This window comes from Chlorocebus sabaeus, chromosome 16 (assembly GCF_047675955.1).
Source record: "Chlorocebus sabaeus isolate Y175 chromosome 16, mChlSab1.0.hap1, whole genome shotgun sequence".
NCBI classification, from domain to species: Eukaryota; Metazoa; Chordata; class Mammalia; order Primates; family Cercopithecidae; genus Chlorocebus; species Chlorocebus sabaeus.
The window spans coordinates 38,422,829-38,447,240 of record NC_132919.1 but is presented as its reverse complement, the minus strand read 5'-3'; the positions used below and the strand labels follow the sequence as shown (position 1 = coordinate 38,447,240).

The window sequence follows — 24,412 nt, the reverse complement described above, 5'->3', positions numbered from 1 at the left end:
GTTTTAGTATATTCACAGAGTTGTGTAATATTTACCATTGTCCATTTAGAACATTTTCTTCTCTTAAAAAAAAAAAAAAAAAAAAAAAAACTCAAAAACTCCATACCCGTTAGCATTCATTCCCCATTCCTTCATTCCCCCAGGACCTGGCAATCACTAATCTACATTCTGTCTCCGTGGACTTGCCTATTGCAGACATTTCATATAAATGGAATCATAATTATGTGGCCTTTGTGACTGGCGGCTTCTTCTTCTTTCTTCCTTTTCTTCTTCCTGTTTTTTTCTTTTCTTTTCTTTTAGAGACAGGGTCTTGCTATGTTGCCCAGGCTAGTTTCAAACTCCTGGGCTCGAGGTGCCGTTCGGTGCCTGGCCCTCCTGTTCCGCTGCCGCTGCCTCCGAAGTGCATAGTACTTGGCAGAGGTGCTGGGCCTGCATTCTCTTCTTCCCGCCTCCGGCTGCCGGTAGGACCTTCCTCTCGCAGCCGCTGGGACCCCTGTCTTCGCCAAGGCCAATCACGATGCCCTGAAAAGAAGGAGGTGATGGAATTAAACCACCCCCAATCATTGGAAGATTTGGAACCCCACTGAAAATTGGTATTGGTGGATTGCTAAATGCTGGGAAATCTACTTTCTTCGATGTATTAACCAGTAGTCAGGCTTCAGCAGAAAACTTCCCTTTCGGCACCATTGCTCCTAATGAGAGCAGAGTACCTGTGCCAGATGAAAGGTTTGACTTTCTTTGCCAGTACCACAAACCAGCAAGCAAAATTCCTGCCTTTCTAAATGTAGTGGATATTGCTGGCCTTGTGAAAGGAGCTCACAATGGGCAGGGCTTGGGGAACGCTTTTTTTTTTCTCTCTCTTTTTTAATCCCATATTAATGCCTGTGATGGCATCTTTCATCTAATACGTGCTTTTGAAGATGGTGATATCATGCATGTTGAAAGAAGTGTAGATCCTATTGGAGATATAGAAATTATACATAAAGAGCTTCAGCTTAAAGAGGAGGAAATGATTGGTAAACTAGACAAACTAGAAAAGGTGTCTGTGAGAGGAGGAGATAAAAAAGTAAAACCTTTGGGAGGCCAAGGTGGATCACAAGGTCAGGAGTTCGAGACCAGCCTGGTCAATATGGTGAAACCCCGTCTCTACCAAAAATACAAAAATTAGCCGGGCATAGTGGCGCATGCCTGTAATCCCAGCTACTCAGGAGGCTGAGGCAGGAGAATTGCTTGAACCCAGGAGGTGGAGGTTACAGTGAGCCGAGATTGCGCCACTGCACTCCACCCTGGGCGACAGAGCAAGACTCTGTCGAAAGAAAGAAAGAGAGAGAGAGACAGGGAGGGAGGGAGGGAGGGAGGAAGGAAGGAAGGAAGGAAGGAAGGAAGGAAGGAAGGAAGGAAGGAAGGAAGGAAAAGAAAGAGGGAGGGAGGAAGGAAGGAAGGAAATTAAAGAGTGGGTGGACAAGTATGACCCAGGTGCCTTTGTCACTCCTTTTAGTGGGGCCTTGGCAAGAATTGAGTGCTGAGGAGAGACAGAAGTAACTGGAATCGAACACAACACAAAGTGCTTTGCCAAAGATCATTAAGGCTGGGTTTGCAGCATTCCAACTAGAATACATTTTCACTGCAGGCCCAGATGAAGTGCATGCATGGACCATCAGGAAAGGGACTAAGGATCATCAGACTGCAGGAAATATTCACACAGATTTTGAAAAGGGATTCATTGTGGCCGAAGTAATGAAATACGAAGATTTTAAATGGGAAGGTTCTGAAAATGCAGTCAAGGCTGCTGGAAAGTACAGACGACAAAGCAGAAATTATATTGTTGAAGATGGAGATATGATCTTCTTCAAATTTAACACACCTCAACAACCGAAGAAGAAAGATAATGCATGTTTTACAGTACTCCAGACGTCTACACTTAATAAAACATTTGAGGAAAAAAAAAAAAAAAAAAAAAAAGACTCCTGGGCTCAAGCAATCCTCCTGCCTCGGCCTCCCAAAGTGCTGGGATTACAGGCATGAGCCACCATGCCCGGCCAGCTTTTTTCACTTAGCTTAATGCTTTCAAGGTTTATTCCTGTTGCAGAACGTATCAGTACTTCATTCCTTTTTATGGTCAAATAATATTCCATCGTATGGATATACTACGTTTTGTTTAATCATTCCCCAGATGATGGACATTTAGGTTGTCCTTGTGTTGTTAAGAACAATGCTGTTACTAACATTTATGTACAAGTTTTTATGTGGATATATGTTTTTATTTTTCATGATTATATGTACAAGGAATTAAGTTGCTGGGTCATATGATAACCTTTTGAGGAACTGCCAGACTATTTTCCAAAGTGATTGCACCATTTAGCATTCCCAGTTGCAGTGCATGAGAGTGCCGATTTCTCCACATTCTAACACTTGCTATCTATCTTTTTGATTATAGCCTTTCTACCGGGAATGATTTTGATTTGCATTTCTCTGGTGGCTCGTGACATTTGAGAATCTTTTCATGTGCTCATTGTCCATTTGCATACCTTCTTTTGAAAAATGTCTTTTCAGATGCATTTTTTTAAAATTATGGGTTTTATCTTAATATTGGGTTGTAAGAGTTTTGTAGAATATATTCTGAATACAAGTCCCATATCAGATATATGATTCGCAAGTATTTTCTCTCATTCTGTGGGTACTTGCCCTTTCTTGATGGTATTTTTTGAAGCACTAAAATTTTTAGTTTTCATGAATACCAGTTTATCTATCTGTTTCTTTGGTTGCTTGTGCTTTTAATGTTATATCTAAGAAACCATTCTCTAACTCAAGAAAATTTACTTTGGGGGGTCATAGTGGCTCACACCTATAATCTCAGCACTTTTGGGAGGTTGAGACTTGAGACCAGGAGTTGAAGATTAGCCTGGGCAAAATAGTGAGACCCTGTCTCAAAAAAAAAAAAAGATTAAAAAGTAGCCAGGTGTGGTGGCGTAGTTCTGTGGTCCCGGCTACTCAGGAGGCTGAGGTGGGAGGATTGCTTGAGCCCAGGAGGTGAAGGCTATAGTGGACCATGTTCACACCTCTGCACTCTAGCCTGGGTGACAGAGTGGGACCCTGTCTCCAAAAATAAATAAATAAGAAATTTAAACATATGTTTTTTCTATAAGTTGTATAGTTTTACTTCTTACATTTTGAGTTTATTTTTATGTATGGTGTGACATAGGAGTCCAAATTAATTTTTTTGCAATTCACATGTCCCAGCACCATATATTGAAAGGCTCTTTCTCACTGAATTTTCTTAGCATCTTTGTCAAAAATCAGTTGACCATGAACGTAAGGGTTTATTTCTGGGCTCTAATTGTATTGCATTGATCTATATGAATGTTGAATGTTCTTATACCAGTACCACACTGTCTTGATTGCTGTAGCTTTGTGCTTGATATGGTTAGGCTTTGTGTCCCCACCCAAATCTTATCTTGAATTGTAATCCCCCTAATTGCCATAATCCCCATGTGTCAAGGGAGAGACCAGGTGGAGGTAATTGAATCGTGGAGGCAGTTCCCCATGCTCTTCTCGTGACAGTGAGTTCTCATAAGATCTGATTGTTTTATAAGGGGCTCTTTTCCCTTTTTCTTGGCACTTCTTCCTGCTGCCTTGTGAAGAGGGTGCCTTGCTTCCCCTTCACCTTGGTTGTAAGTTTCCTGAGGCCTCCCTAGCCATGCTGAACTGTGAGTCAATTAAACCTCTTTCCTTTGCAAATTACCTAGTCTCAGGAAGTTATTTATAGCGGTATGAAAACGGACTAATACGGTGCTGTTTTGAAATCAGGAAGTGCCAGTCCTTCAACTTTGTTCTTTCTCAGGGTTGTTTTGTCTATTTTGTGTCCCTTGTATTTCTTTCACTATTTTTCTCCCTTTTGTAGTTTTTTTTTTTTTTTTTTTTTTGAGACGGAGTCTCGCTCTGTCACCCAGGCTGGAGTGCAGTGGCCGGATCTCAGCTCACTGCAAGCTCCGCCTCCCGGGTTCACGCCATTCTCCTGCCTCAGCCTCCCGAGTAGCTGGGACTACAGGCGGCCGCCACCTCACCCGGCTAGTTTTTTTGTATTTTTTTAGTAGAGACGGGGTTTCACCGGTTTAGCCAGGATGGTCTCGATCTTCTGACCTTGTGATCCGCCCGTCTCGGCCTCCCAAAGTGCTGGGATTACAGGCTTGAGCCACCGCGCCCGGCCCCTTTTGTAGTTTTAACTGACCATTTTATATGACTTCATTTTTTTCTTTTTATTTATTTCATATTTTTCTTAGTATATTCATTGTACTTTTTTTAACAACTTTTTTCAGTGGTTGCTCTAGGTTCCCTTGTTTTTTTTGTTTTTTTGGGTTTTTTTTTTTTTTTGGTATTTTTTTAGAGACAGGGTCTCACTGTGATACCCAGGCCCAAGTGCAGAGGTGTGAACATGGTTCACTGCAGCCTCTACTTCCCAGGCTCAAGCAATCCTCCCACCTCAGCCTCCCGGATAGGTGGGATTACAGGCACCAGCCACCACACCACTCTAATTTTGTTATAGTAGTTTTTGGTAGAGAGTCTCACCATGTTGCCCAGTATGGTCCCAAATTCCTGGCCTCAAGCAATTCTCCCACCTCAGCTTCCCAAAGTGTTGGGATTACAGGCATGAGCCACCATGCCTGGCCAACTCTTGTATTTTAATCTGAATTTTAGGATCAGCTTGATAATTTCTGTAAGAAAGAAAACTGGGGTTTTGATAGGATTGCCTTGAGGCTGGGCATGGTGGCTTATGCCTGTAATCCTAGCACTTTCGGAGGGCTAGGTGGGCAGATCACCTGAGGTCAGAAGTTCGAGACCAGCCTAGGCAACATGGTCAAACTCCATCATTACTAAAAATGCAAAAATTAGCTGGATGTGGTGGCACACACCTGTAATCCCAGCTACTTGGGAGGCTAAGGCACTAGAATCATTTGAACCCAGGAGGTGGAGGTTGCAGTGAGCTGAGATGGCACCACTGGACTCCAGCCAAGGCGACAGAATGAGACTCCGTCTCAAAAAAAAAAAAAAAAAAAAAAAATCACATTGTACCCCATAAATAAGCACGATTATTATTTGTCAAAATAAAAAATTATATAAGAACTAATAAACAAGTACAGCAATATTGTAGGGTACAAGATCAATAAACAAAAACCACTCATATTTTTGGCTGGGTGTGGTGGCTGGGCTCAGTGGTACAACAAGCCCGGGAGTTTGAGACCAGCCTGGCCAGCATGGTGAAACCCCATCTCTACTAAAAATACAAAAAATTAGCCGGGCATGGAGGCGCATGTCTGTAATCTCAGCTACTCAGGAGGCTGAGGCACGAGAATCACTTGAACCTGGGAGGTGGAGGTTGCAGTGAGCCACGGCCGTGCCACTGCACTCCAGCCTGGGTAATGGAGCAAGACTGTCTCAAAAAAAAAAAAAAAAAGAAAAGAAAATGTTCATGTAGTACATGTATCAAAACATCACACTGAGGCCAGGCGCGGTGGCTCATGCCTGTAATCCCAGCACTTTGGGAGGCCGAGGCAGGTGGATCACTTGAGGTCAGGAGTTAAAGACCAGCCTGGTCAACACAATGAAACCCCGTCTCTACTAAAAAAAATAAAAGAAGAGGAAGAAGAAGTTGGCAGCATGGGAACGGGGAGGAACAGGTGGGGAGTGGGGATGTTGTTAAAAAAAAAAATACTGGTCTGCTTCAACCCAAGAGGAATCAGAAGATCTAAAGCAGTTTGGGAAAGCCAGAACCATCAGAGATAGAGGGAGAAGGAAAATCCAGGGGGTGGGAGGTTCTGTTTGGCAACTGGGGTGAAGGGATTGCTTTCTCCCTGCTGGGATTCCCCCCAGCCCCTCCAGTCAGTCAGGAAGGGAGCAGCCTATTTCACTGCAGGCCCAGATGAAGTGTGTGCATGGACCATCCTTAAACTCCCGGGTGCAAGGGATCCTTCTGCCTCAGCTTCTCGAGTAGTTAGGACTACAGGTGTGTGTGCCACCATGCCCAGGTAAGTTTTTTATTTCTGGGGAGTGGGGGAGCTGTCTCGCTATGTTGCCCTGTCTAATCATAAACTCCTGGGCTCAAGGAATCTTCCACTCAGTCTCCCCAGTGACTGTATTACAGGCATGAGCCACTATGGCCAGCCCTCCTATAATACTTTTAAATCATCTCAAGATTAAGCCTGGCTAATTTTTGTTTGTTATGGCTTTTTGTTGTTGTTGTTGTTGTTTTGTAGAGATGGGATTTCTCCATGTTGCCCAGGCTGGTCTGGAACTCCTGGGCTCAGGTGATCCTCCCTCCTCGGCCTCCCAAAGTGTTGGGATTATAGGCATGAGCCACTGCACCCAGTGTAGCAGTAGCATTTTAAAGAAATATGCTTTTGGCCAGGGATGGTGGCTCATACCTGTAATCATAGCACTTTGGGAGGCTGAGGTGGGAGGACTGCTTGGGCCTGGGAGGTTGAGGCTGCAGTAAGCTGTGATCACACCACTGAACTCCAGCTGGGTGACAGAGCAAGACACTGTCTCAAAAACTGTACATATATATATATATATATATATATATATGCTTTAGATTTTCATATTTTCTCTAGCACTGCAGACTGCTAAATAATCATAGTCAATTAATGGAAATGAACTTCTATTATTGCTCATTGAGTTATGAATTTAAATGAGTAAGTTATAAAAACATACTAATTATTGATATTTTGTATAGATCAGCAATATTTGAACTTTCTCCCACCTGAGTGGAAGGCAAGCTAAACTTGGAAGCACTCTTGGATTTTTTTGTTGTCGTCGTTGTTTTATTTTGATTTAATATTTTTATTGCTTATATTTCTTTTTTGTGTTTTAATCTGTTAAAGTCAAAGATTTTTAAAATTCCTGGACTGATAGAAAGTAGTTATTTAAAAGCCTGACAAAATAATTTTAACAATTTTAATGCTGTCTAACCAGCAAGTTTATGAAATCTTTTTTTTTTTTTTTTTTTTTTTGAGACACAGTCTTGGTCTGTCGCCCAGGTTGGAGTGCAGTGGTGCAACCATGGCTCGCTGCAGCCTTGGGCACCAGGTGCAAGCAATTCTCCCACCTCAGCCTCCAGAGTAGCTGGGACTACAGGCAGGCAGCACCACACCTGGCTGATTTTAAAAAAATTTTTATTAGGGACAAGATTTTGCTATGTTGCCCAGGGTAGTCTTGAACTCTTGAGCTCACATGACTCTCTTGCCTCGGCCTCCCAAAGTGCTGAGATTACAGTTGTGAGCGTCTGTGCCCAGCCTGAAGTCTTTAATTGATACACCTAAAGTTACTTTTATGATGCATAATTTTATTTATTTATTTATTTAGAAACAGAGTCTTGCTCCGTCACCCAGACTGGAGTGCAGTGGTGCCATCTCGGTTCACTGCAACCTTCGCCTCCTGGGTTCAACCAATTCTCCTGCCTCAGCCTCCCAAATAGCTGGAATTACAGGTGTGGGCCACCAAGCCCAGCTAATTTTTCATTTTTAGTAGAGATGGGGTTTTACCATGTTGGCCAGCTGGTCTTGAACTCCTGATCTCAAGTGAGCCACCTGCCTTGGCCTCCCAAATGCTGGGATTACAGGCATGAGCCACCGCATCCAACCTTATGATGCATACTTTTAGAGACTTTTTTTAGACAAATATTGAACTTATAAACAGTTTAATGAAAACTCAGATTCTATCTGCATATGATCTATCTTTTTTTTACTTCTATTCTTAAGTTATACATGTTTATTATAAAAATATTCAGATTAGTAGGGAATTTTAAAAAAAGGAAAATTATCTTGTTCATCCTAAATCCCATTTTTCAGTAGTAACTACTGTGAACACTTTTTGGAGCAGGGAAGGGACAGGGTCTCACTCTGTCGCTCAAGCTGGAATGCAGTGGCACGGTCTTGCAGCCTCTGTCTCCTGGGTTCAAGAGATTCTTGTTCCTCAGCCTCCCAAGTAGCTGAGACTACAGGTGTGCACTACCATGCCTGGCTAATTTTTTTCCTTTTTTTGTATATTTTTGTAGAGACAGGATTTCGCCATGTTGGCTAGACCAGTCTTGAAATCCTGACCTCAAGCAATCCACCCACGTCAGCCTCCCAAAGTGCTGGGATAACAGGCGTGAGCTGCTGTGCCTGGCCCTGTTAACAGTTATGTATGTTACCTTCCATATATTTATCTATGCATATACAAATCTGTCCTCTGTAACCCATTTTGTACGTATTTTTTATTATATTATTTATTTATTTATTTATTTATTTATTTATTTATTTATTTTTTTGAGAGGGCTCACTGCAAGCTCCGCCTCCCGGGTTTACGCCATTCTCCTGCCTCAGCCTCCGGAGTAGCTGGGACTACAGGCGCCCGTCACCTCGCCCGGCTAGTTTTTTGTATTTTTAGTAGAGACGGGGTTTCACCGTGTTAGCCAGGATGATCTCGATCTCCTGACCTCGTGATCCGCCTGTCTCGGCCTCCCAAAGTGCTGGGATTACAGGCTTGAGCCACCGCACCCGGCCTAATTTATTTTTTAAAAAATTCTTTTCGTAGAATACTTTTTCACACTAAAGATTCCCATAGTGGGAAAATAACAATCTATTACTTATAGTTTTATATTTGTGGATGGATTGTTTTAGAACAAGTAAAACACATTTGAGAATTAAGTCTCAGTTTGGAATTTGTAATATTTTGATGCATCTACAAGGAGGACCTAGTCCTTAAATGGAACTTCTGTATATTCAGAAGCTCTTTAAGCTTTTCTTCACAGGATTTAGAAATTCCTATGTGAGAAATCAGCATTTCCTAATTTTAAACTTTCCCTAGTATATGTAGTAATCAGTAGCTGGTATCTACTGAACAAAGAGGGAAGTTTTTGAAAACGAAACACTGGCTAATTTTCTGCAAAGTTTTTATTCATGAATTAACAGTATTTCCCTTTGTCCATTTTTCCCAGGGCAAATATAGTAGCAGTTTCGTCATGTACTGGCAATAATAAAGCTGGATTCTCTTTAAGAGATTGATCAGGTCGGGCACGGTGGCTCACACCTGTAATCCCAACACTTTGGGAGGCTGAGGCAGGCAGATTACTTGAGGCCAAGAGTTAAGAGACCAGCCTGACCAACATGGTGGAACCTCGTCTCTACTCAAAGTACAAAAATTAGCCAGGTGTGGTGGCGTGTGCCTGTAATCCCAGCTACTCGGGAGGCTGAGCCTGGAGAATTGCTTGAACATGGGAGGCAGAGGTTACAGTGAACCGAGATTGCGTCACTGCACTCCAGCCTGGGTGACAGAGGGAGACAGTCTCAAAAAAAAAAAAAAAAAAAAAAAAAAAAAGGGCAGGGGAAATCATATGTTTGCATCTGTAATGTCCATGTATCATGGACTCTGCCCTAGACTAGACTAGTGTCATCCAGTGCAGTAGCTGCTAGCCACAAGTAGCTATTGAAAACTTGAGGCTGGGCATGGTGGCTCATGCCTGTTATCTCAGCACTTTGGGAGGCTGAGGCAGGAGATCACTTAAGCCCAGGAGTTCAAGATCAGGTTGGGCAACATAGCCAGACCCCATCTGTGCAAAAAATTTTAAAATTAGCCAAGTGTGATGACATGCACCTGTAGTTCCAGCTACTTGGAAGGGTGAGGCGGCAGGATCATCTGAGCCTGGGAAGATCGAGGCTGCAGTGAGCCATGATGGCACCACAACACTCCAGCCTGGGTGATAGAGTGAGTCCCTGTCTTAAACAAACAAACAAACAAAACCATAAAACAAAACCTTGAAATGTGGATAATCTGGATTGAATTATGCTGTAAATGTAAAATACACATCAGATTTCTAAGACTTAGAACATAAAAGAGAACGTAAAAGATCTCACCAGTAATTTTTTAATTGATCACATGTCGCAATGGTAATATTTAGGGGTATATTGGGTTAAATAAAGCATGTTATTAAATTAATTTTAGTTGGGCATGGTGGCACATGCCTGTAGTCCCAGTTGCTGGGGAGGCTGAGGTATTTTTTAAAGTAAGTGTTGGCCAGGTGCAGTGGCTCACACCTGTAATCCCAGCACTTTGGGAGACTGAGGAGGGTAGATCACCTGAGGTCAGGAGTTTGAGACCAGCCTGATCAACATGGTAAAACCCCGTCTCTACTAAAAATACAAAAATTCGCCAGGCATGGTGGTGCGTACCTGTAATCCCAGCTGCTCTGGAGGCTGAGGCAGGAGAATCGCTTGAACCCAGGAGGCAGAGATTGCAGTGAGCCGAGATCACCCATTGCACTCCAGCCTGGGCAACAAGAGTGAAACTCTGTCTAAACAAACAAACAAACAAACTGAGTGTTAAGGATTGTTAGAGCCCAGGAGTTCAAGGTGCAGTGAGCTATCATCATGCCACTCACTGTACTCCAGCCTGGGCAATAGAGCAAGACCTTGTCTCTTTAAAAAAACAAACAAACAAAGAAAACAACAAAAAAAAAACTATGTTGCCCAGGCTGGAGTGCAGTAGCTATTCACAGTATTCACAGGCACACTCAGGGCATGCTACAGGCTGTAACTCCTAGGCTCAAATGATCCTCCTCTTCAGACTCCCAAATAGTTGGAACTACAAGCCCTTGTTAGCACGCCTGAATTTTTTTTTTTTTGAAATAGAGTCTCACTCTGTCACCCAGGCTGGAGTGCAATGGTGTGATCTCAGCTCATTGCAACTGCCACCTTCTGGGTTCAATCGACTCTCCTGCCTCAGCATCCCCGTAGCTAGGATTACAGGCACGTAACACCACACCTGGCTAATTTTTGTATTTTTAGTAGAGATGGGGTTTTACCATGTTGGCCAGGCTGGCTGATCTCAAACTCCTGGCCTCATGATCTGCCTGCCATAGCCTCCCAAAATGCTGGGGTTACAGGCATGAGCCACCATGCCCGGCCACGCCCGAGTTTTTAAAAAGACCTGGGTGTTTATCTGGGATGTGAGCTCCTGTTTCCTTTTACTGTTTTTAATGTGACTGCTAAAAATTTTAAACTACACATTATATTTCCATTGGACCTCACTGCTCTGAACTAACAGATGAGGACCATAACACTGGCTTTAAAAATTACATAATATGGCCTGGCACAATGGCTCAAGCCTGTAAACCCAGGAAATTATGGGAACTTGGCCGGGCACTGTGGCTCACGCCCGTAATCCCAGCACTTTGGGAGGCCGAGGCAGGCAGATCACTTGATGTCAGGAGTTCGAAACCAGCCTGGCCAACATGGTGAAACCTGGTCTACTAAAAATACAAAACCATTAGCTGGGCCTGGTGGTAGACGCCTGTAATCCCAGCTACTTGGGAGGCTGGGGCAGGAGAATTGCTTGAACCCGGGAGCTGGAGGTTGCAGGGAACCGAGATCGCACCATTGCACTCCAACCTGGGTGGCAGAGCAAGACTCCGTCTCAGTAAGTAAATAAATAAATAAATAAATAGGGGAACTTGGAATGGGAGCCATGCAGGAGTGGTGCTGGGTACGAGGTCTGTGTGTCTGGTTCCAGGGCTGTCTTAAGTTACGGTCCACCCACGTGGGCTGCTGTCATCTCAGCAATGGCCAGGTTGTAGATTAACTGCCTTGAGGTAATCTCTGGAATTTAGCGGTTGGGTCTTCATGCCTGATGTGTTTCAAAATTAGCCCCTGGAATTTCTAAATAAGTACATAATTAGATAAGATTCTTCTTCTTCTTCTTTTTTTTTTTTTTTTGAGATGGAGTCTCGCTCGGTCGCTCTCACTGTGTCACCCAGGCTGGAGTGCAGTGGTGTGCAGCTCGCTGCAACCTCTGCCTCCCGGATTCAAGTGATTCTTCTGCTTTAGCCTCCTGAGTAGCTGGGATTACAAGCACCTGTACCTTGCCCAGCTAATTTTTGTATTATTAGTAGAGAGGGGGTTTTGCCATGTTGGTCAGGCAGGTCTCGAATTCCTGACCTCAAGTGATCTGCCTGCCTCGGCCTCCCAAAGTGCTGAGATTATAGGCATGAGCCACCATGCCCAGCCTATTATTTTCTTTTTCAGGCAAACCAGTTTCTGTACTAAAAGGGTCACATTTACACATTATGGGCAGGAAGAATATAGGGTGAAGGACACCCTTCTTTTCTTTTTATCGATAAAACAGTAGCTTTCCTGGAAGCTCTACCCGTTAGACTTCTAATTATGTCTCACTGAGTGGGACATGGCCACTCTTATTTTCAAGAGAGTCTAGGGTGGTAAATAGATTTGTCTGGGCACATTGCTGCCCTAAACAAAATCAAGATTATGAATGAAAATTGGGTAGGCAACTAGTGGTGTCTGCCATAGGAACTAGCTTTATTTTATTCTAGTTGTATACTCAATTATGCTAGCACCATAAAATAAATAAAATAAAAAATAAATAAAATAAAACAATAAAATAAAATAAAAAATAAATAAAATAAAATAAATAAATAAAAAGTCATCTTGGTCCTTGTATTAGTCTGTTCTCATGCTGCTATAAAGGACTGCCCAGGACTGGGCAATTTATAAAGGAAAGAGGTTTAATCAACTCACAGTTGCACAGGGATGGGGAGGCCTCAAGAGACTTACAATCATGGTGGAAGGGGAGGCAAACACATCCTCCTTCACCTGGTGGCAGGAAGGAGAAATGCCGAGCGAAGGGGGAAAAGCCCCTTATAGAACCATCAGATCTCTTGAGAACTCACTATCACTAGAACAGCATGGGGGTAACTGCCCCCATGACTTAATTACCTCCCACTGGGTCCTTCCCACGACATGTGGGGATTATGGGAACTACAATTCAAGATGAGATTTGGGTGGGGACATAGCCAAACCGTATCAGTCGTTTATTAGGTTGCCATGTAGTTTGATCAATTTTGGGGTTCTATTTTTCTTTTTTTAAAAAATAGAGATGGAGTCTCGTTCTGTTGCCCAGGCTGGAAATATAGAGGCATGATCATTACTCACTGCAGCCTTAAACTTCTGGGCTCAAGCAATCCTCCCACCTCAGCCTCCTGGGCAGCTGGGACTACAGGCACAGGCCAGCACACCCAGGGAACTGTTTTATTTTTATTTTTTGTAGAAATGGGGTTTTGCCATGTTGTCCAGGCTGGTCTCAAACTTCTGGGCCTCAAGCGATCTGTGATCTACCCTCTCGGCCTCCCAAAATGCTGGAATTACAGGCATGAGCCATCACACCCAGCCTAATTTTTAACATTTTTATAGACACAGGGTCTCACTTTGTTGTTAAAGCTGGTTTTGAATTCCTGGCCTCAGGCCGGGCGTGGTGGCCTGTAATCCCAGCACTTTGAGAGGATGAGTCGGGGCAGAGGCCAGGAGTTCCAGACCAGTCTGGCCAACATGGTGAAACCCTGTCTCTACTAAAAATACAAAAATTACCTGGGCGTGGTGGCGGGTGCCTGTAGTCCCAGTTATTCGGGAGGCTGAGGTAGGAAATCACTTGAACCTGGGAGGTGGAGGTTGCAGTGAGCCAAGATCATGCCAGCTTGGGTGACAGAGTGTGACTCCATCTCAAAAAAAAAAAAAATTCCTGGCCTCAAGCCACCCTTCCGCCTTGGGCTCCCAAAGCTCTGGAACTGTAATTCTGGAACAGGTATGAGCCACTGATCAAGATGTCTATTCCTGTGCCAATATCATACTGTTTTATTTACCATAGCCTCATTTTAAGTTTAATATATGATAAGACAGGTCCCCTTTGCTGGTCTTCCTTTCCAAATATTCTTGACCATCTCCTTTATTCTTCTATATGAATATTAAAATTACTGTCCAGTTTTTAAAAAAATTGATGTATTCTGATTCTGATTGCACTTATATGCTAATTTGGATTTGTATGTTACATTTATATGTTAATAAAATAATTGGCACCTTTATGATACTAATTCTTCCTGTTCAAAAACATAGAATGTTTTTCCTTCGTTTAAAGGTATGATTTTTATGTCTTTTAAAAAGGTCTAAGTCTTGAATTTTTATGTAGCCAAATTTATAAAAAAATTTTTCCTTACAGCCTCTGAATTTGGTAACACATGCTTTAAAAGGCCTTTTTCACTCCAAAATTAGAAAAAATTTATCTATGTTTCCCTTAGTACTTTTGTGGTTTCATATTTCATCTTTAATTTTTAATACATATGTAGTTTATTTTGGCATAATGATTTGGGTTTTGTTTTTTTTTAATGAGACCAGTTGTCTCATTACATTTAATGCATAAACCGTCTTTCTCCCACTGATCTAGAATGCTAGTTTTATCATATCATGAACTCAGTGTGTAGTGGACGTTTTTGTTTTTGCAAGTTGTTCTGTTTCTATACTAATACAATAAACATTTAGCCTCTTTGGAGTGCTAAGTGATTTCATCAAAACATTTAATGTTGGCCGGGCACAGTGGCTCACACCTGTAATCCCAGCACTTTGGGAGGCCGAGACGGGCGAATCACGAGGTCAGGAGATTGAGACCATCCTGGCTAACATGGTGAAACCCCGTCTCTACTAAAATACAAAAAAAATTAGCCGGGCGTGGTGGTGGGCACCTGTAGTCCCAGATACTCGAGAGGCTGAGGCAGGAGAATGGCGTGAACCCAGGAGGCGGGGCTTGCAGTGAGCCGAGATTGTGCCACTGCACTCCAGTCTGGGCGACAGAGCGAGACTCCGTCTCAAAAACAAAACAATACAAAACAAAACAAAACAAAATGTTTAATGTTCAATTCCCTGTGAATTCCACATTCTTCTTCCATTTTGAGATAAGGAAAGTGAATCTAGAGAAGGTAAGTTAATTGGTTGGACACGGTGACTCACGCCTGTAATCCCAGCACTTCGGGAGGCCAAGGTGGGTGGATCGCCTGAGGCCGGGAGTTCGAGACCAGCCTGGCCAAGATGGTGAAACCCCATCTCTACTAATAATACAAAAATTAACTGGGTGTAGTGGTGCACATCTGTAATCTCAGCTACTCAGGAGGCTGAGGCAGGAGAATGGCTTGAACCCGGGAGGCGGAGCTTGCACTGAGCCAAGATCGCACCGCTGCACTCCAGCCTGGGCGACAGAATGAAACTCCGTCTCAAAAAACAAAAAACAAAATACAAAAAAAAGAGAGAGGGAGAGAGACAAGGTAAGTTCTTTCTCGTGCGTTCGGATGTGGCCTCTTGTACTTTCCCCAGGGAGAGCAGCTTGTAGTCTTCATTACTTCCGAGTGGGAATGAGCATTCACATTAGAAGGCATGGATGAGGTTCTGAGGTTAATACTGTGGTATTGATCCAAGGACCAAGCAATGCCTGGGTGCCCTCCTCTCTTTGGCATTCCAGATCAAGGTGGCTACGGAGAGGTATACACAAGGAAGGGAAATCCAGTACCTCCCACTATGCAGCTCTGTTAGGTTGGATGTTTTCTCTCTTCTCCCTGAAACTAACATGACACAGACTGCAGAGAAGGCCTCTATAAGAGACAAAAAAGAGAAATAAATAAGACCCAAGGAATGCCTTGGACTCTAACCAATCGTATTAACCACTCCTCCTAGGAGCTGAGGGGCCTAGGAAAGCCTTTTTGGGGCGGTAGTCCTGAGAAAATGGAGCAGAAGTGTTCTCTGCCAAGATCTGCAGAGTTGAACCATATATCTCTAGTGTAACCAAAGGGCTACAGAGATTAAAAATTGAGGTGGGGTTGATGGTGGTTATGGTTAGAGTCATTGTTTCCTTAGTGTTTTTATGTTCTCAGCCTATGACTGTTTGCCACTTCTACAAACCCCAGTTCTTCAGAATTTCTCATTAGAAACCTCAAGAATTACCTAAAGGGTATGTGAACTCCTAGCTGCTGGTATCTTCCATCATCCAATAATCAAAAAACATATCATTATTTCAAGATCTCTTTTGAAAAATAGTTTCACTATGGCTGGGCGCGGTGGCTCAAGCCTGTAATCCCAGCACTTTGGGAGGCCGAGACGGGTGGATCACGAGGTCAGGAGATCAAGACCATCCTGGCTAACCCGGTGAAACCCCGTCTCCAGTAAAAAATACAAAAAAATAGCCGGGCGAGGTGGCGAGCATCTGTAGTCCCAGCTGCTCGGGAGGCTGAGGCAGGAGAATGGCATAAACCCGGGAGGCGGAGCTTGCAGTGAGCCGAGATCCAGCCACTGCACTCCAGCCTGGGCGACAGAGCGAGACTCTGTCTCAAAAAAAAAAAAAAAAAAGTTTCACTAGGATGTAATTCCAGTTTGACAATGATTTTCCTTTCAGACTTTAGAGTTGTTATTCTGCTGTCTTCTGGCTTCTTCCGTTGCTGTTGAGAAATCTGCTGTCATTTTCATTTGTTTCTTTGTAGGTAAGATATATTTCTCTCTAGCTGTTTGAGGATCGTTCTCTTCAGTTTTCTGTAGTTTCACTATGATGTGTCTTGATGTGGATTTCTTTTTATTTTTCTGGATTGCAGTTCACTGAGTTTCTTTAAGAATTTGGGTCTCATTAATTCTTGAAAATTCTCAGTCATAACCTTTCAAATATGTCCTCTGCCCCATTTTCTCTATTTCCTCCTTCTGGAACTCCAAAGTTTGTGTTTTGTCATCCATGACCCATGATCTTTCATGCTTTCCATTTCTTTGTCTCTGTGCATTCTGGGTAACTTCTTTGTGGCTATCTTCTAGGTCACAAATTCTTCATTCATACTATTCATCTGTTTAATCTTTCCATTGGTTTTCTACTTTCAAATATTATAATTTTCTCTTTTTTATATTTTTTCCCTCTCCCAAAATCAGGTGTTATTTTAAAAAATTATTACTATTATTATTATTATTATTTTGAGACAGAGTCTCGCTCTGTCGCCCAGGCTGGAGGATTGCAGTGGCACGATCTCAGTTACTGCAAGCTCCTCATCCTGGGCTCAAGCAATTCTTGTGCCTCAACCTCTGGAGTAGCTGGGACCACAGGCCCGCGCCACCACAACCAGCTAATTTTTGTATTTTTAGTAGAGGCAGGGTTTCACCATGTTGGCCAGGCTGCTCCTGAACTCCTGGCCTCAAGTGATCCACCCGCCTCGGCCTCCCAAAGTGCTGGGATTACAGGCATGAGCCACCGCACCCAGCCTTTTTATAATAATTTTCATTTAAAAAGTTGTTTGATTCTCTAGTCACTGCCTGCTTTCATGCCATGTTTTAACTAGTCAAACTGCTGGTCTCATATGTTTTGTTTTTTGTCTTTGAGACAAAGTCTCACTCTGTCACCCAGGCTACAGTGCGATGGTATGATCTCGGCTCACTGCACCCTCCACCTCCTGGATTCAAGTGATTCTCCTGCCTCAGCCTCCCGAGTACTTGGGATTACAGGCGTGTGCTACCACATCTAGCTAATTTTTTTTTTTTTTTTGAACTGGAGTCTTGCTCTGTGGCCCAGGCTGGAGTGCAGTTGCACAGTCTTGGCTCACTACAGCCTCCTGCTGTTCCAGCAATTCTCCTGCCTCAGCCTCCTGGGTAGCTGGGATTATAGGCACAGGCTACTATGCCCAGCTAGTTTTTGTATTTTTAGTAGAGATGGGGTTTCACCATGTTGGCCAGGTTGGTCTCAAACTCCTGAGTTCGGGTGATCCACCCATCTCAGCCTCCCAAAGTGCTGGGATTACAGGCGTGAGCCACGGCGCCTGGCCTGGTCTCATATGTTGATAGTAGTCAAAGCTAGATAATGGGTACCTAGGGATTTGTTAGACTTTTATCTACTTTTGGTATATTAAATGATTTCCATAATAAGTTTTAAAGGGCAGGGAGAGGGTCATCACACTTTAAAAAGTTGGGGATAATTGAACACATGAGAATTTAAACTGGGTTATGGAGAAGACAGAATTGTGGGGCATGAAACTTTTCTGAAATACAGTGGAGGATTCTGAATGGGTTGAGGATAGCAGGAAGGGAGGCTGTGGATATGTGGGAGACAGGAAAGAAGAGGCAGAGAGTAGGAAGTGGGTTCCAACCCATGATGGGAGGAAACCAACACAGTCTCTTCCATTTTCCTCAGGGCCCTAGGACACAGAGCCACTAAAATAATCTATATGCTGCCTTCATTTGAATATCAAGGGCTGCTGGTGTCTGGTTTCAGGGAATGTTTTGCATTCCTCCCTTCTATCTAGTCCAGTATAGCCAGTCTGACCTCTTGGCTCAACTGGTATCATCTCCAGCCAATTCATGCCATGCCTTGCTAAGAGAAAGAGCATAAGAGGCAAAGAAGAAAAGAACCATATAGACTTCTTTTCTTAGGTGACATAATTCTGTCTTCCCAGTTTCTGTCATGTCATGAAAAATTTGAAGAAAAATTTTAATTAAAGTATACACATTCGACCGGGTGTGGTGGCTCCCATCTGTAATCCCAGCACTTTGGGAGGCCGAGCCAGGAGGATCACCTGAGGTCAGGAGTTTCAGACCAACCTGGTCAACATGGTGAAACCCCATCTCTACTAAAAATACAAAAGTTAGCCAAGCATGGTGGCACTCGCCTGTAATTCCAACTACTCAGGAGGCTGAGGCAGGAGAATCACTTGAAACTGGGAGGTGGCGGTTGCAGTGAGCCAAGATCATGCCACTGCACTCCACCCTGGGCGACAGAGCAAGACTCTGTCTCAAAAAAAAAACAAAACAAAACCCACATGCATAAGCAGAGAATGCGCATTAAGAAAATCAGCAGAGCCTCACATTCAAGGATTTTCTACACAAGAAACAATTCCTAAAATATGTGCTTAGAATTACTAGGGTTTCTCTTGCAAACATTTTAATAACACCTCATTCTTTTGAAATTGTGGTTATATGTCATGTTATTAGAGCTTTACGGCAACTCTCCTGGGTAAAGCGGTTATTACTAGGTCATTTTATAGAAGGAAAAACAACCAGTACTTTTTTTTTGCTTTACTTCAGTAGCTATGGCCTCCTTCAATTTACCATTTCAATTCTGGCTCATAGTGGGGGCTCAACAAATATTCGTTGGAGGAATGCCATTTAAAATACAGTGATTGGATAGGAGAATATTTGAGGGCATTACAATTTTTTAAAAGCCAAAAAAATTACAATTGGACTTATAAGATTTTGATTTTTTTAATATATTTTCTTTTAAAAAATAAGCTTGTCTAGGCTGGGCTTGGAGTGCATTCCTGTAATCCCAGCACTTTGGGAGGCTGAGGCGAGTGGATCACCTGAGGTCAGGAGTTCGAGACTAGCCTGGCCAACATGGTGAAACCCTGTCTCTACTAAAAATACAAAAATTAGCTGGGCATGGTGGCACATACCTGTAATCCCAGGTACTCGGGAGGCTGAGGCAGGAGAATCACTTGAACCCAGGAGGCGGATGTTGCAGTGAGCCGAGATCCCACCACTGCACTCCAGCCTGGGTGACAGAGCAAGACTCCATCTCAATAAATAAATAAATAAATAAATAAAGTATATGAATAAATAAATAAGCTTCTCTTTTGGCTTCCTCCAATGTAGTCTCTTTGAGTAGGAAGAAATTACATTATTATGATCTAGACTAGTAAATTTTTTTTTTTTTTTGAGATGGAGTCTCTCTCTTATTGCCCAGGCTGGAGTGCAGTGGCGTGATCTTGGCTCACTGCAACCTCTGCCACCCGGGTTCAAGTGATTCTGCTGCCTCAGCCTCCCGAGTAGCTGGGATTACAGGTGCCTGACATCATGCCTGGCTCATTTTTGTAGTTTTAGTACAGATGGGGTTTCACCATCTTGGCCAGGCTGGTCTTGAACTCCTAACCTCGTGATCCACCCTCCTCGGCCTCCCAAAGTGCTGGGATTACAGGCGTCAGCCATCGCGCCCTGCTGACAAGTACATTCTTACAACAAAAAACTGAGTTAGAATTGGTCCCTGGAGCTATTTTCCATCCCTAAAAAGATGATGTCAAGCTATCATGTATAATAAATAACAACTCAATTGACCACGTATTTTCCTTTAAGCCTAATGATGAAATAATATTATAATGAAATACTTAGAAGTTTTAAGGGAAAAAATCCTTTAAGTCATTAAATTAAAATTTAAACCAAAACAATAACTTCACTGTTTTAGAATAAAATTTGCCTATGAAAGGTTTGATAGGGAACGATAGTAAGATTAACGTGCTACAGCATTTGCCTTTAGCGTTTACTTAGTAATACTTGGAGCTATCATAAATGTGCAAATGAAGACATTATTTGTTGTATTACTGCTGAGATTAATATTGTCTTTTTCAGATTTCTAAAACATTACAACAAATGCACACATGAGGGCGCTCTAATCAGGCAGATATGGAGAGGGCATAGGCATTTGTTGACTTAAGTCAAAACTAGTTCTATACTTTTACAGATGGAAAAATCAAGGTCCACCAAAGAGGTTATGATTCTACATGAATTATTCTCTAGAGGAAATAAATTGGGTATTAGAATTTTAAAAAGATTGAACAGAAATCCCTGTCAGTGAATTTATGCTGGAGAATTTTGACTCTTATCCCAGCAACTCCTTATTGAAAATCTTTACCCATGGCATGACATAATTTATCTTCAATCTTAAATGGGTTTGGTAATAGTGTTTATAAGGTGTAGGAAAAACAGTTAATTAGAATATTTTTATGAACTTTTGCTCTATAAAATTATAAAATGTTAATTGTGCTTCGTTTATACTTTTTTTTTTTTTTTTTTTGAGGCGGAGTTTCGCTCTGTCGCCCAGGCTGGAGTGCAGTGGCCGGATCGCAACTCACTGCAAGCTCCGCCTCCCGGGTTCACGCCATTCTCCTGCCTCGAGACTCCCGAGTAGCTGGGACTACAGGCACCCGCCACCTCGCCCGGCTAGATTTTTGTATTTTTTAGTACAGACGGGGTTTCACCGGGTTAGCCAGGATGGTCTTGATCTCCTGACCTCGTGATCCGCCCGTCTCGGCCTCCCAAAGTGCTGGGATTACAGGCTTGAGCCACCGCGCCCGGCCTTTTTTTTTTTTTTTTTTAAGATGGAGTCTCACTGTGTTGCCCAGTCTGGAGTGCAGTGGCGTAATCTCGGTTCACTGCAACCTCTGCCTCCTGGGTTCAAGCGATTCTCCTGCCTCAGCTTCCCAAATAGCTGGGACTACAGGCACACGCCACCACACCCGGCTAATTTTTGTATTTTTAGTAGAGACGGTGTTTCACCATGTTGGCCAGAGTAGTCTTGAACTCCTGACCTCAAGTGATCTGCCCGCCTTGGCCTACCAAAGTAGTGGGATTATGGGTGTGAGCCACCAACACCTGGCCCATTTATACTTAAGGCTGATTCTCAACTGATTTGGGTAAGATCTTTAGTCTTTCTCCATCTCTGACATAATTCCTAGTTTGTGCTTCAGCTTTCCTATATATATAAAGCTACCAGGCTGCTTGCAGATTTTCCAAGGAAGGAGTCCCATAAACACAAATATTTTATTAGGGAGAAGCTATGATGGGAATATAGAATGTAGATTTTTTTAAATTTAAAAATCAATATGTAGAGCTGGGCATGGTGGTGTGTGCCTATTAGCCCAGCCACTGGAGAGACTGAGGCAGGAGAAGCCCTTGAGCCTAAGAGTTCAAGACTAGCCTGGGCAACACAGCGAGACCCTCATCTCAAAAAAATAAAATAAAATAAAGTATTGCAATATTTATTATATTGGCACTTTTTTTTCAACTTAAGCACTATCCTCATCAAAGGAAGCTTTGTTTGATTAGACCCCCACAGAGGCTGGCCACTTCCTCATTTCTGCTTTTTCTCTTCTTTTTGAGATAGAGCTTTGCTCTTGTTGCCCAGGCTGGAGTGCAATGGCGCAATCTTGGCTCACTGCAACCTCCACCTCCCGAGTTCAAGTGATTCTCCTGCCTCAGCCTCCAGAGTAGCTGGGATTACAGGCACCTGCCACCACACCGGCTAATGTTTGTATTTTTAGCAGAGACGGGGTTTCATCATGTTGGTCAGGCTGGTCTCGAACTCTTGAGTTCAAGCAATCTACCTGCCTCAGGCTCACAAAGTGCTGGAATTACAGGTATGAGCCACCGCGCCCGGCCTCATTTCTACTTTTTCAAATAAGTTAATTTTCTTTAAAACATATATTCTTTTGGCCGCGTAGTGGCTCATGCCTGTAACCCTAGCACTTTGAGAGGCAGAAGCAGACAGATCACTTGAACTCAGGAGTTCAAGACCAGTCTGGCCAACATGGTGAAACTCTGTCTCTACAAAAAGTTAGCTGGATGCAGTGGCGCATGCCTGTAGTCCCAGCTACTCGGGAGGCTGAGGCAAGAGAATTACTTGAGTCCAGGAGACAGAAGTTGCAGTGAACTGAGATCACGCCATGGCACTCCAGCCTGGCTGATGGGAGTGAAACCCTGATTCAAAATAAATAAATAAATAAATAAATAAATAAATAAATAAATAAATAAACAAACTCTTATTTAAAAAAAAAAAAAAAAAAAGCAAATCATGAAACAAAACAAAACCCAGGGCTCTAAATGGAAAAGATCTCTCCTTTAGGGGGCTAGGCAATGGAAAAGAAAATAGATCATGAATTTTGTGTTCTCATTTGTCTTCGTTAATGACTTGTATGTATATATATTTCCATTGAAGACATAGATATGCATTTGATCACCTACATTAGTTTGTATTTTGAGTCATAAATTAAGTCATTTCCTGTCCAGAAAGCTCCTGACAGTCTTATGATAAAAAATATGAAATTTTAAAATCACAAATGCAAATAACAAGCCGGGCACAGTGGCTCACGCCTGTAATCTTAGCTCTTTGGGAGACCAAGGTGGGCAGATTGTTTGAGATCAGGAGTTTAAGACCAGCCTGGGTAACATGGAGAAACCCCGTCTTCACAAAAAATAAAAAATTATTGGGGTACAGTGGCCTGTGCCTGTAGTCCCAGATACTCAGGAGGCTGAGGTGGGAAGATCGCTTGAGCCCAGGAGATGGAGGTTGCTGTGAGCTGTGGTGGCACCACTGCACTCCAGCCTGGGTGACAGAGTGAGACCCCATCTCAAAAAAAAAAAAAAAAAAGAGTGCAAATAACAGATGACCTTACAAACATCAAAAGTTATCTTTATTTATAATAAGTTTTGTCTATATTTAATGAAATATATTAGACAAGTAAAAAATGTAACAGTATGCATATGACTTTATTTTATCTTGGCCCTTCCCATTACTCTGCCCTCATCTCTTTTTCTTTCCACTGAGTCCTTCCACATTGGTCACACCACAGCAAACCTGATAAGCTTCTGCCTGAAATAGCACCATTGCACTTCTCTTCCCTTTGCCTGAAACATTCTTTTTTTTTTTTTGAGATGGAGTCTCACTGTCTCGCCAGACTGGAGTACAGTGGCACGATCTTGGCTCACTGCAACCTCCACGTCCCGGGTTCAAGAGATTCTCCTGCCTCAGCCTCCCGAGTAGCTGGGATTACAGGCACGTTCCACACCCCGCTAATTTTTTGTATTTTTAGTAGAGATGGGGTTTCACCACGTTGGCCAGGATGGTCTTGATCTTTTGACCTTGTGGTCCACCCGCCTTAACCTCCCAAAGTGCTGGGAATACAGGCATGAGTCACCATGCCTGGCCAACATTCTTATTCCCCTTTTCTTTGACCATTGAACAAAAGCTCTAAGGTAGCAAAGGTTTTGTCTGGTTTAGTAGGGATCTCAACAGAAAAACGATGGAACAGTCAGAATAATTACCGGACATTTTATATAAACGGAATCATACACTATGTGATGTGTGTGTTTGTGACTGGCTTCTTTCACTCAACATGACATTTTCAAGGCTCATTCGTGTTGTAGCATGTGTCAATACTTCACTCCTTTTTGTTGCTCAACTATAAGGTTTATTGACAAAGTGGTTGTTTATTTAGTAAAGGGTTATTTACAAATGTAAAAGGGTAGAGGAACCATAAAAATGAGTGTAGTATCCCCAAGCCAGTAGTAGCTGCAATGTTACCATCTTTAGAACCAAAATGGCAAGGGGAATAGTGGTTAGTTGAACCTGAAAGAGTCAGCATGTAAAATCAGCTGCCCTGAAAGAGCAGTGACCTTCACTGGAGAGACGCAGCCAGCCCAAGGTCCCCTCTCGGTGAGGGAGACAAAAGAATACATATCCTGAGCCCACCTTCCTTTCCACTCAAATTTCCTCTCAGTTGGCCAAACCCAACCAAGCCTTGGGAAACCTTTTGATGTGGATTGTAAGGTCAGCCTCTGAGGGCAGAGTGGAGAAGGGGGAAGAGTGGGTCTAGAAGGGTAAATAGAAGACATATGACAATTTCTGATTTGCAGCACCTAGAACATTGCCTTACATATAGCGATTTTAAAAACTATAACAACTTTGTTGAGGTTTAAGTCACAAGCCAGGCAATTCACCAATTAAAAGTATATAATTCAATGGGTTTTAATAGATTCAC

The 24,412-nt window shown here is 42.9% G+C and overlaps 1 pseudogene; it reads left to right on the top strand.

Moving 5' to 3' along the window:
• Nucleotides 1–517: 517 nt before the first annotated feature.
• Nucleotides 518–2,223, top strand: LOC103242816 (obg-like ATPase 1; annotated as a pseudogene).
• Nucleotides 2,224–24,412: the final 22,189 nt, after the last annotated feature.